This window comes from Octopus bimaculoides, chromosome 13, assembly GCF_046866305.1.
Source record: "Octopus bimaculoides isolate indiv1 chromosome 13, ASM4686630v1, whole genome shotgun sequence".
Taxonomy (NCBI): domain Eukaryota; kingdom Metazoa; phylum Mollusca; class Cephalopoda; order Octopoda; family Octopodidae; genus Octopus; species Octopus bimaculoides.
Window position 1 is genome coordinate 20,886,105 of NC_142940.1, and position 13,060 is coordinate 20,899,164.

General features: G+C 37.7%; 1 protein-coding gene and 1 long non-coding RNA gene across 4 annotated transcripts in view; one reads left to right on the forward strand and one right to left on the reverse strand.

Annotated features, from left to right (window-relative positions):
- LOC106870007 (delta-like protein D) overlaps positions 1 to 13,060 on the forward strand; it is a 320,127-nt gene that overhangs the window by 121,476 nt on the left and 185,591 nt on the right. The window lies entirely within an intron of this gene.
- On the reverse strand, positions 1,889 to 2,577 carry LOC149132829 (uncharacterized). The gene is made up of 2 exons (XR_016244106.1): positions 2,333 to 2,577; positions 1,889 to 2,203 (listed from the first exon to the last, which is right to left on the reverse strand). It is a non-coding gene; the product is annotated as an uncharacterized LOC149132829 (long non-coding RNA).

Here is a 13,060-nt window from a genome sequence, read left to right on the forward strand (position 1 = left end):
ACCTTTCTCATCCGATTTTGTATTATAATCGCCAACGTAATTTAGCTTGCGTGAAGCTGATTCTGCTGAACGTATCAATTACTTCCGATTTTCTATCAGATAATTTATAACAAGTAATGTAGTCGTAGCTCGCTCCTGCTCGCAATATATATAATTTACAGCGACATACATTCACTGAATTTATAACAGTTTATCATTTTCTGATTGATTGAATGAATGGGCTTTCTCATATGGAGCTAACAGTTCTGTTTCGATCTCTTTTTTGAGAAGGGCAATCTGCTGTAGCAAATATTACGCCACTCACATGCTAGAAATTAAAATGCTACTACAGAAACTTTTGAAATAAATGTTGTGTGCAGCAGAGATTTGAAGACGACATTAATCGAGGCAAACATCTTCAATCATACTCCCAATCCGCATAAGAGTTTTGTCTTCATGTATCTTTATAGAGTTGCTGTTTTCGCCCTGGATCAGCCGAAATTCACAAGAAATTCGTGAAAAGTAATATAAAGCTGAGAAACAATACTGAAGCAAAATCTCTATGTATGCTCCCATGGTATATAAACGCTCTCTAGTCAATGGGCTCAGGAACCCGAGGAGCGTTTAGGACACAGAAAACTGAAGTAGAAAATGCTGCAGCATTCAATGCTGGAGTCTATGGAAATATGAACATGATTTAGACCATTTATTTGTCCAGCTGTGTTGTCTGACTGCTTACATTTCAAGGAGTAGAAATAGGGCACGGTATGTAGAGGGGTACTGTCTACCATGACAAAAGGATCCTGCTTTGTGTGTTTGTGCGTATGTTTATGTATATATGTGGAGGCGCAATGGCCCAGTGGTTAGAGCAGCGGACCCGCGGTCATAGGATCGCGGTTTCGATTCCCATACCGGGCGTTGTGAGTGTATATTGAGCGAAAACACTTAAAGCTCCACTAGGCTCCGGCAGGGGATGGTGGCGAACCATGATGTACTCTTTCACCGCAACTTACTCTTACTTCCTGTTTCTGTTGTGCCTGTAATTCAAAAGGTCAGCCTTGTCACACTGTGTCACGCAGAATATCCCCGAGAACTACGTTATGGGTACGCGTGTCTGTGGAGTGCTCAGCCACTTGCACGGTAATTTCACGAGCAGGCTGTTCCATTGGTCGGATCAACTGGAACCCTCGACGTCGTAAGCGACGGAGTGCCAACTATATTATGTATATAGGCATATGTCGTTGTGTATACATACATATATATATATATATATATATATATATATATATATATATATATATATACAAACATAAATATATATATATATACGGCGGGTGTATGAACAGTGTTGAGCCTTCAAGGCCTTTCAGCGTTGAAGTACCTTAATCAGAACTGTTGTTCTCTTTTTTTTCTTTGGTTTGGGATAAAGACTTTTCATACAACTCTCGGGTGTATATATATATATATGTGTGAGTGTGTGTGTGTGTGTGTGTGTGTGTGTGTGTGTGTGTGTGTGTGTGTGTGTGTGTGTCTGTGTCTGTGTGTCTGTGTCTGTGTGTGTCTGTGTGTGTGTGTGTATGCTCGTGTTTCTGTGTGTGCTTGTGTTTGTTTGTGTGTGTGTGTGTGTGTGTGTGTGTACAATAATGCAGAAACTATGGGAATCCTTTCGAATACCCGTTTCCTGCTATTAACATTTGCACCCCGGCCAAAATGCTCAGCGGCATTTCGTCCCACTTTACATTCTGAGTTTAGTTTCCGTCAAGCTTGTCTCTGACTTTCAACCTTTCAGGGCCGATAAAACAAGTACCAGTTGAGCACTGGGTCAATGTAATCGAATTAATTCGTCTCCCGAAACTACTGGCCCCTTGCCAACATTTGAAAACAAAATTAATGAATACAAAAAAGAAAATGATGTTTAATCTTTTATTAAAAATATGTACAGAACTTTTCAGTCATTCGGTCATCTCTGCATGAGAGTTGCATTCCCCCTTTTTATTATTTGTGAAAATTGTTTTAACTTTAGCAAAAAGGGACAGGCTGGGCCGGAGAATTTGGCATATTTGGCAGCCTGGGCCGGATAACTCTGATAGTGTTCTTTTGTTTAGCTGTTCATCTATGCTGCTGGATTTTCAGGTTCGTTAGAACGTAGGACAGGTCCTTTGTGTTGTATAGTTATGGCAGCATCTCTATTCAAATATCACGTCGGTGAAAGTGTTTGGCATATCTGTAAAGAATGAAGATAAAAATTATACCAAACATGTATGCATATTTAACTAATCGATGTATAGATCACATCAGATCAAATATTATATTGTGGTATTTTAACACTGCAAAACATGCAATCATGACTTACCTAATGTAGCCCCAGGTTTACAGACATGGTCACATGACCGTTTACAGAATAAACGATGATCTGTGCGACCTGATGCATCCTGGAACTGCCTTGCATGTAAATGTCGGTGACAATAATTGGAACACGAGGGGGGTCCTCTTCGTTCTGGTTACCATCATCTATACGGTGACAAAAACAAACGTCAACATATCATTTGATACAAATATCTCTTCATATTATACATAAAATGAAACATGAAAATACATTTTGAGAATTACACATACGTATGTATCTACGTATTGTTAACATTTATTTACCAGTATATATATATATATATATATATATATATATATATATATATATATATATATATATATATATATATATATATATATATGTACCAAGGTAGATAGAAAGTTATATAAGTAGGTAGGTAGGTAGGTAGGTAGGTGAGTGGGCAGGTTGGTAGGTAAGTAGGTAGGTAGGTAGGTCGGTGGATAGGTAGGTGGGTAGGTAGACTGTCACATATGTGAGAATCAGTCGTAACACGTTTTACTATTCAGTGAACACTAGAAACTACATTAATTTGAAACTTACCAAAATATGATGGTTCGTCAACCAGGTCAGCCCAAGGATCGGTGTATGTGGATGATGAATCTGGAAATGCAAATAGACAAAAGATAATAAAAACACACAGACTGTCTCAGAGAAAAACGCAAGTATAAGAGATAAATAAACACATAACACAATTTACACTGTCAACTAAATATTCGTTAGGTCATAAATTATTAGTATTTACCTTCAAAGGAAGTCCGTTCATATTGGTCAAAGTCAGAATGGGTGAAATCTATAAACAACACAAAAATAATTATAAGAAACATACATGTTTCTGGGGAAGAGTCCGATGTATTTTGAGGAGTATTTTTGTTGCTAGGTGGTTATATCACACATCCAAATACTCACACACACACACACACACACACACACACACACAATGCAAGCTTACACAGGCTTACACACATGTGTGTGACTGCAGTGCATATATATACAAGTATATATACACACAAATATACTCACATACATACATATATACATAGATACATACATACATACACGCATGCATGCATGCATGCATACATACATACATACATACATACATACATACATACATAAATACATACATACATAAATACATATATACATACATATGTGTAAAGAAGATATACAAGAATCATTGTAACTTTTAAACTGTTTTCAGCAAAACTCACCCTGTCTATGAGCTATAGCAGATTCATTGAGATTTCTAGGGAAATCTTCTGTTGGTGTCATGGGGGAAAGGTCTGATAGCGATGATAACGATGAAGTAAAATCTGAGACATCTTCAAAAGTGTCTGCAAGTGTTGGTCGTCGTACGCAGGGTAATAATCTGGAGAAAAAGTTTCGAGCCCCTTTACGAAGTCGCGTAAGGAAGCCCGGTCGGTGTAGAACGTTAGACATTTGGTTATATCTATTAAAACAAACAAATTATTAGCAAATATATTAACGCAAATCAATGGATTGTAATAGTAACCTACAAGAAGTTAACTGTTAGCAATGGCCAAAGTATCGCAAATGAATGCAGAAAAATATTACGTTTTTCTCACATCGGTATTATGACGTCATATTATTGTGATTTAACCGTTCAGACTTACATTTTAAATTTCAATTAATAAAATCACATAGGGCGCAGACAATAGTTCAAAACACTTGCATTAAGACACATACATACACTCACACACACACATGTACGCAGGGAGATACAATATTGTCATATATGTGCACACAGGCACAGGTTCAAGCACACACAAAAATTCACATATACAATATGTTCATGTTTAAATAATATAAATATTATGAATATATATATATATGGGCGCGCGCACACACACACACACACACACACATATATATATATATATACATATATTTATATATACATATATATGTATATATATATATATATATATATATATATATGTGTGTGTGTGTGTGTGTGTGTGTGTGTGTGTATGTATCAGGATGGATGTATACATGCATACATACATGCTTCCATGCATTATATATGTATGTGATTGAGGTGATTTGACAAACGTAAGAAAGGAGCACTCAGCTCGTTTGACAGGACTCATATATATATAACTGAATAAGAGTTTAACTCACCTCCAATCACTTAATCAAAGTCGGTTTGTAGAATGAACACGAGTCAACGAGCCTACGAATCTGAAGTTGTATAGGACTGTGTTAAACCGCTTTCAAAGTATATACATACATACATACATACTAATATACATACATACATATATATATATATATATATATATATATATATATATATATATATATATATAAACATATATATATATATATATACCTGCATGCATGCAGGCATACACACATATACATGCACGCATACATACACGTATACATATATTCATGCGTGCAAGCATGCATAGAGAGGTAGACAGATAGACAGACAGACAGACGTATAAACGAACAGACAGTCAGACAGAGAGATAGATAGATAGATAGATAGATAGATAGATAGATAGATAGATAAATAGATAGATAGATTTTCCATATGCATGTATGCATGTGTGTGTCAGGATGTATGATTTTAGTGTTGTATGAGTGTCTTCTTAAGCATTTGTATATCACCCCAATTGTATAAAATAATGCATGTTGTTATTTGGTGATGTTCAAGTATTATATTAATGTAAAAAAAGACGTATAGAAGTGAGTGTAGAGGGAATTCAGTTATGACGTGTTCTTTTCGAAGTGTGCTGAGACTTGAAAACAATCAGTTAATGCAGGTGCATTTAGTAGAAGTCTCCACATATCCAATGCCAGTACATCTTCGAAGCCATCAGGAGAGTATGTGCTCCGTTTCGGGGCCTTTCTCTCGACGGCTTTACAGTGCATCGAGCCCCCTTACTAATGTGTGCATCCACTTAATATTTCGACTGATCATAATACATTTTCACATAATCACCTCTCTAGTAGTCAATCACAAATCATTTTCAGATCATCAACTCTCTAGCCGGGTCAAGTCATTCCTCTTCAGCCACATCCGAAGGGTAGCGCTTTCTCCTAGAATACTGTTTGCTTGCCGATGTTGGACTATTGATAGCAACCACCGTCTCAGTTTGGTCCCAATAAAACCCCTACATCCAACTTCTACAGGAAAGTGTACTACACACTAACCAACACCTATCCCGTCTTCCAGTATCGTCTCATAACCCTCGTCTTTCCTTCTCTGGGTTGTATCTAAAAATCACCCTCATCGTATTAAAATAATAAATTACAGACTTCCTTAGTGGGTTAATATATACATTCGTACATATATCTGAGTAAGATTAGACTACCAGTTCTATCTCCTCGTGATATCATCTAATTGAGACTACCTTAGCTCAACTATAACTACAGACAACGGGGTATAATTGTAAAGCTACTTACCTAAAACCACTCTCTTACTAACCGCACATATATACAGAACAAGGTTTATGTATAGAAAAAGCATTCCATTCTCGCCGCCAACCACAGTGATTCTGACATAGCAAACGTCTTAAATATCATCAGGTCCTTCGTGTTTAAGAAAATAGTTTCTGGATCCTGACTGTCAGATATTGTTGAATTTGAAGTCCAGAGAAGATCAACAATATTCCCAAAAATTCAATGAGGGCCCTTGCTAAACATTTCTTTGTGTCGAATCCAAAAGACTGGAGCCTTTTTTAAAAATTAAAATTGTTATGTCCAAGTATATTTCTATTCAACTATATACAATGTATATATATGGGGATTTAAAAGTAAAATTCTAATTTTCATACCTACGTTCCAAGATTTTGGCCTCGATTTTAGGCCTGTGGTGGGAGGTACAAGTCCAATGTCATCAGACGAGAGCAGTTCATGTCCGATAAAACCCGGGAAAACCATGCGATCTGCTTGAAGAACATGCTGAACATCTCAACCACCTCGAAGGACTCGACATTCACTGGTTTTTCATAGATGAGAACTTTCCCCAGTATCACAAAGTGAACAAGAAGAATATCAAATGGCTCTGCAACAAGCCTACTGAACTCCCTACTGTTATGTAGGGAATATTTGGTGGTCTTTGTTGGTGGTCTTTGGTGGTCTTTGAGGTCGTGATCAATATGTACCATGTCGTGTATACTCATTTTCCCAGAAAGTCTGTTTTCCCAGAATAAATACAGTAGCCTACATCGGGACATTGGAGACAGCTTTCAAGCTTTAGATCGAGAAAAGTCCGCGTGAGAGGCACCACCTTTTTCCAGCAAGGCTCTACTCCCTCTCACACAACCGGCACGACCCAGGAGTAGTCGGCTGTTATGATCATGTTATCCCAAACATTTAAACTCCTAACTGTTCTGAGTTAACCCCTTTCTCGGACTACTTCATCAGAGGCGTCTTTGAGAGGGACAGCAGAAGGTATGCTCATAACAGCAAGGATTCATTGATGTCTGCTACTGGGAGCGATATGGCCAACATGAATAAGATCAACTGAGCAAGGTATTTAATCACTTTAGAAGCTGTATCGAAGAAGTAATCGAAGCTGATGGCGGATTTATTAATTAGCTTTTGCGTCGTGTATGTAAGATCATGCGCAGTAAATTCTATAAAAATATGTTGATTTTTGCAATAAATAGTCTTTGTTTTCCTTACATTAAAAGTTTCTTCTGTAATAACTGACGCTTTGTGTGTGTGTGTGTGTGTGTGTGTGTGTGTGTGTGTGTGTGTGTGTGTGTGTGCGTGTGTTTGTATGTGTGTGCGCGCGTGCGTGTACATGTATGTGTCTGTGTGAGTGTGTGCGTGTGTATATGTGCGCGCGTGCGTGTACGTGTATGTGTGAGTGTGTGCGTTTGTGTGGGTGTAAATATATATTCACGTAATGTTGATAATATGCATATATACGCACACACACACGCACGTACACAGACTCACACACACAAACATACACACACATATATACCCTTTTACTTGTTTCACTGATTTGACTGCAGCCATGCTGGAGCACCACCTATTTAGTCGAGCAAATCGACCCCAGGACTTATTCTTTGTAAGCCTAGTACTTATTCTATCGTTCTATCGAACACAGAGTAGCTGCGGGCTAGACAAACACATTAATGAGATGAAATGAATGATAAACATGATGGTATAATAGAAGACAAAAGCCGCCCGCCGAACTTTGCTTCTCTAAAACACCGTTCTTTTATAAATAAAATTTACACATTGAGGCTGTGAACCTCGTACATAAAAAGTTCCAAATTATGACATAAATTAAGGCACTTGCCTCTTACAATTTTTCATTATATGAGTCAGATGACCCCACAATATGAGGCACTCGTCTCTCACATTTTTACGCCCGCCAGACTCATCGCTTCACTCAAGCTCAACGATGGGACTGGGTCGGGCCAATTAACAAAACGGAATTCGCCGATGGGGATGGAATTCACAATCCGACACAACCTCCGCAGTCACCTGCGGAGGCCAGCCCGGATCGTTAGTACAGGTGAGGATTCCCTCCCTCCGACCCTTCCTAGTACATTTTTTCACGAATTTATGTCAGGCCCCTCTCATGCGGAATAGGATTAGCCATTCCTGCTCCTCACAGGCTCTCCTCCGTTGGGTGCATAATTCCGTTCTTTTTTTTTTCTTTGGGGCCACTGGAGTAGGGTGCATTACTCCTGCGTGTATATTCTTTTATTCCTTTGTATATGTTTATTCTTTTACTTGATAATCTTAAGGGATGCTACGAGCCTATAATTCTCTGTTACGACGGACTTTTCAGGTTTGACCACAATGTTTACCCGAGCTCCAAGCATCATCTGCATCTTAACCCGGCTTCCACTAGATGTTGATATATTTGTATGTCTTCCTATAATATCTCTTCCTGGGGCCGTCTGATTATGTACTACTTTCCAACATCGATCGCATAAGTGTTACCTATCTACAGTTCATGATAGTCTGTCTATTAAATTTTGTTGCATTTACTTTGATTGTCAAGCATCTCAGAAGCTAAAGTGATGTGTTCAGAGTCTAGTGTTTAGAGCAACGATGCAAGCACGCTGTTATACAACTTACAGGTAAGGCAAAGGTTCTGTAGCTAAAAGTAGGCATTATTTGTCTATATTTTTGAAAGGTGGAGAGCATTATCGCTACTAGAAGCTGACACATATGTGCCAAAGACATAAATCTTTGCAGACCTTTCTCATCCGATTTTGTATTATAATCGCCAACGTAATTTAGCTTGCGTGAAGCTGATTCTGCTGAACGTATCAATTACTTCCGATTTTCTATCAGATAATTTATAACAAGTAATGTAGTCGTAGCTCGCTCCTGCTCGCAATATATATAATTTACAGCGACATACATTCACTGAATTTATAACAGTTTATCATTTTCTGATTGATTGAATGAATGGGCTTTCTCATATGGAGCTAACAGTTCTGTTTCGATCTCTTTTTTGAGAAGGGCAATCTGCTGTAGCAAATATTACGCCACTCACATGCTAGAAATTAAAATGCTACTACAGAAACTTTTGAAATAAATGTTGTGTGCAGCAGAGATTTGAAGACGACATTAATCGAGGCAAACATCTTCAATCATACTCCCAATCCGCATAAGAGTTTTGTCTTCATGTATCTTTATAGAGTTGCTGTTTTCGCCCTGGATCAGCCGAAATTCACAAGAAATTCGTGAAAAGTAATATAAAGCTGAGAAACAATACTGAAGCAAAATCTCTATGTATGCTCCCATGGTATATAAACGCTCTCTAGTCAATGGGCTCAGGAACCCGAGGAGCGTTTAGGACACAGAAAACTGAAGTAGAAAATGCTGCAGCATTCAATGCTGGAGTCTATGGAAATATGAACATGATTTAGACCATTTATTTGTCCAGCTGTGTTGTCTGACTGCTTACATTTCAAGGAGTAGAAATAGGGCACGGTATGTAGAGGGGTACTGTCTACCATGACAAAAGGATCCTGCTTTGTGTGTTTGTGCGTATGTTTATGTATATATGTGGAGGCGCAATGGCCCAGTGGTTAGAGCAGCGGACCCGCGGTCATAGGATCGCGGTTTCGATTCCCATACCGGGCGTTGTGAGTGTATATTGAGCGAAAACACTTAAAGCTCCACTAGGCTCCGGCAGGGGATGGTGGCGAACCATGATGTACTCTTTCACCGCAACTTACTCTTACTTCCTGTTTCTGTTGTGCCTGTAATTCAAAAGGTCAGCCTTGTCACACTGTGTCACGCAGAATATCCCCGAGAACTACGTTAAGGGTACGCGTGTCTGTGGAGTGCTCAGCCACTTGCACGGTAATTTCACGAGCAGGCTGTTCCATTGGTCGGATCAACTGGAACCCTCGACGTCGTAAGCGACGGAGTGCCAACTATATTATGTATATAGGCATATGTCGTTGTGTATACATACATATATATATATATATATATATATATATATATATATATACAAACATAAATATATATATATATACGGCGGGTGTATGAACAGTGTTGAGCCTTCAAGGCCTTTCAGCGTTGAAGTACCTTAATCAGAACTGTTGTTCTCTTTTTTTTCTTTGGTTTGGGATAAAGACTTTTCATACAACTCTCGGGTGTATATATATATATATGTGTGAGTGTGTGTGTGTGTGTGTGTGTGTGTGTGTGTGTGTGTGTGTGTGTGTGTGTGTGTGTGTGTCTGTGTGTGTCTGTGTGTGTGTGTGTATGCTCGTGTTTCTGTGTGTGCTTGTGTTTGTTTGTGTGTGTGTGTGTGTGTGTGTGTGTACAATAATGCAGAAACTATGGGAATCCTTTCGAATACCCGTTTCCTGCTATTAACATTTGCACCCCGGCCAAAATGCTCAGCGGCATTTCGTCCCACTTTACATTCTGAGTTTAGTTTCCGTCAAGCTTGTCTCTGACTTTCAACCTTTCAGGGCCGATAAAACAAGTACCAGTTGAGCACTGGGTCAATGTAATCGAATTAATTCGTCTCCCGAAACTACTGGCCCCTTGCCAACATTTGAAAACAATATTAATGAATACAAAAAAGAAAATGATGTTTAATCTTTTATTAAAAATATGTACAGAACTTTTCAATCATTCGGTCATCTCTGCATGAGAGTTGCATTCCCCCTTTTTATTATTTGTGAAAATTGTTTTAACTTTAACAAAAAGGGACAGGCTGGGCCGGAGAATTTGGCATATTTGGCAGCCTGGGCCGGATAACTCTGATAGTGTTCTTTTGTTTAGCTGTTCATCTATGCTGCTGGATTTTCAGGTTCGTTAGAACGTAGGACAAGTCCTTTGTGTTGTATAGTTATGGCAGCATCTCTATTCAAATATCACGTCGGTGAAAGTGCTTGCCATATCTGAAAACAAAGCAGATAAAAATTATACCAAAGCTGTAAGTATATATAACATATCGATGTATAGATCACATCAGATCAAATATTATATTGTGGCGTCTTAACACTGCAAAACATGCAATCATGACTTACCTAATGTAGCCCCAGGTTTACAGACATGTTCACATGACCATTTACGGAATAAACGATGATCTGTGCGACCTGATGCATCCTGGAACTGCCTTGCATGTAAATGTCGGTGACAATAATTGGAATACGAGGTGGGTCCTCTTCGTTCTGGTTACCATCATCTATACGGTGACAAAAGCAAACATCAATATATTATTTGATACAAATATCTCTTCATATTATACATAAAATGAAACATGGAAATACATTTTGAGAATTACACATACGTATGTATCTACATATTGTTAACATTTATTTACCAGTATATATATATATATATATATGTACCAAGGTAGATAGAAAGTTATATAGGTAGGTAGGTAGGTAGGTAGGTTGGTAGGTAAGTAGGTAGGTAGGTAGGTAGGTAGGTAGGTGGATAGGTAGGTGGGTAGGTAGACTGTCACATATGTGAGAATCAGTCGTAACACGTTTCACTATTCAGTGAACACTAGAAACTACATTAATTTGAAACTTACCAAAATATGATGGTTCGTCAACCAGGTCAGCCCAAGGGTCGGTGTATGTGGATGATGAATCTGGAAATGCAAATAGACAAAAGATAATAAAAACACACAGACTGTCGCAGACAAACACACAAGTATAAGAGATAATTAAACACATAACACAATTTACAATGTCAACTAAAAATTAATTCGATCATAAATTATTAATATTTACCTTCAAAGGAAGTACGTTCATATTGGTCAAAGTCACGATGGGTAAAATCTATAAACAACACAAAAATAATTATAAGAAACATACATGTTTCTGGGGGAGAGTCTGATGTATTTTGAGGAGTATTTTGTTGCTATATTTATCAAATGTAGCCCCACGTAGGTGGTTATTTCACACATACAATTACTCACGCATACACACACAATGCAAGCTTTCAGAGGCTTACCCACATGTGTGTGAATGTAGTGCATATATATACACAAATATATATACACACATACAAAAATACATACATACAAACATACAAGCATGCATAAATGCGTACATACATTCCTCCATACCTATTTACATAATATATACACACACACACATATACATACATACATACATACATACAAACATACATGCATGCATGCATACATACATACATACATACATACATACATACATACATACATAAATACATACATGCATACATACATATGTGTAAAGAAGATACACAAGAATCATTGTAACTTTTAAACTATTTTCAGCAAAACTCACCCTGTCTATGAGCTATAGCAGATTCATTGAGATTTCTAGGGAAATCTTCTTCTGTTGTTGTCATCGGGGAAAGGTCTGATAGCGATGATAACGATGAAGTAAAATCTGAGACATCTTCAAAAGTGTCTGCAAGTGTTGGTCGTCGTACGCAGGGTAATAATCTGGAGAAAAAGTTTCGAGCCCCTTTACGAAGTCGCGTAAGGAAGCCCGGTCGGTGTAGAACGTCAGACATTTGGTTATATCTATTAAAACAAACAAATTATTAGCAAATATATTAACGCAAATCAATGGATTGTAATAGTAACCTACAAGAAGTTAACTGTTAGCAATGGCCAAAGTATCGCAAATGAATGCGGAAAAATATCACGTTTTTCTCACTTCGGTATTATGACGTCATATTTTTGTGATTTAACCGTTCAGACTTACACTTTAAATTTCAGTTAATAAAATCACATAGGGCACAGACAATAGTTTAAAACACTTGCATTAAAACACATACATACACCCACTCACATATGTAATCAGAGAGATACAATACCGTCATATATGTGCACACCGGCACAGGTTCAAGCACACACAAAAATTCACATATACAATATGTTCATGTTTAAATAATATAAATATTATGAATATATATATATGAGCGCGCATACACACACAGATGCGCCCGCACACACACACACACAAACATATATATATATATATATATATATATATATATATATATATATATATATATATATCAGGATGGATGTATGCATGCATACATGCATTATAATATGCATTATGTATGTATGTGATTGAGGTGATTTAACAAACGTAAGAGAGGGGCACTCGGCTCGTTTGACAGGAGCCACATATATAGCTTAATAAGATTTTGACTCATCTCCAAGTCTTTTAAATCTACGTAGGTTGTTAGAGTTAATCTACTTCC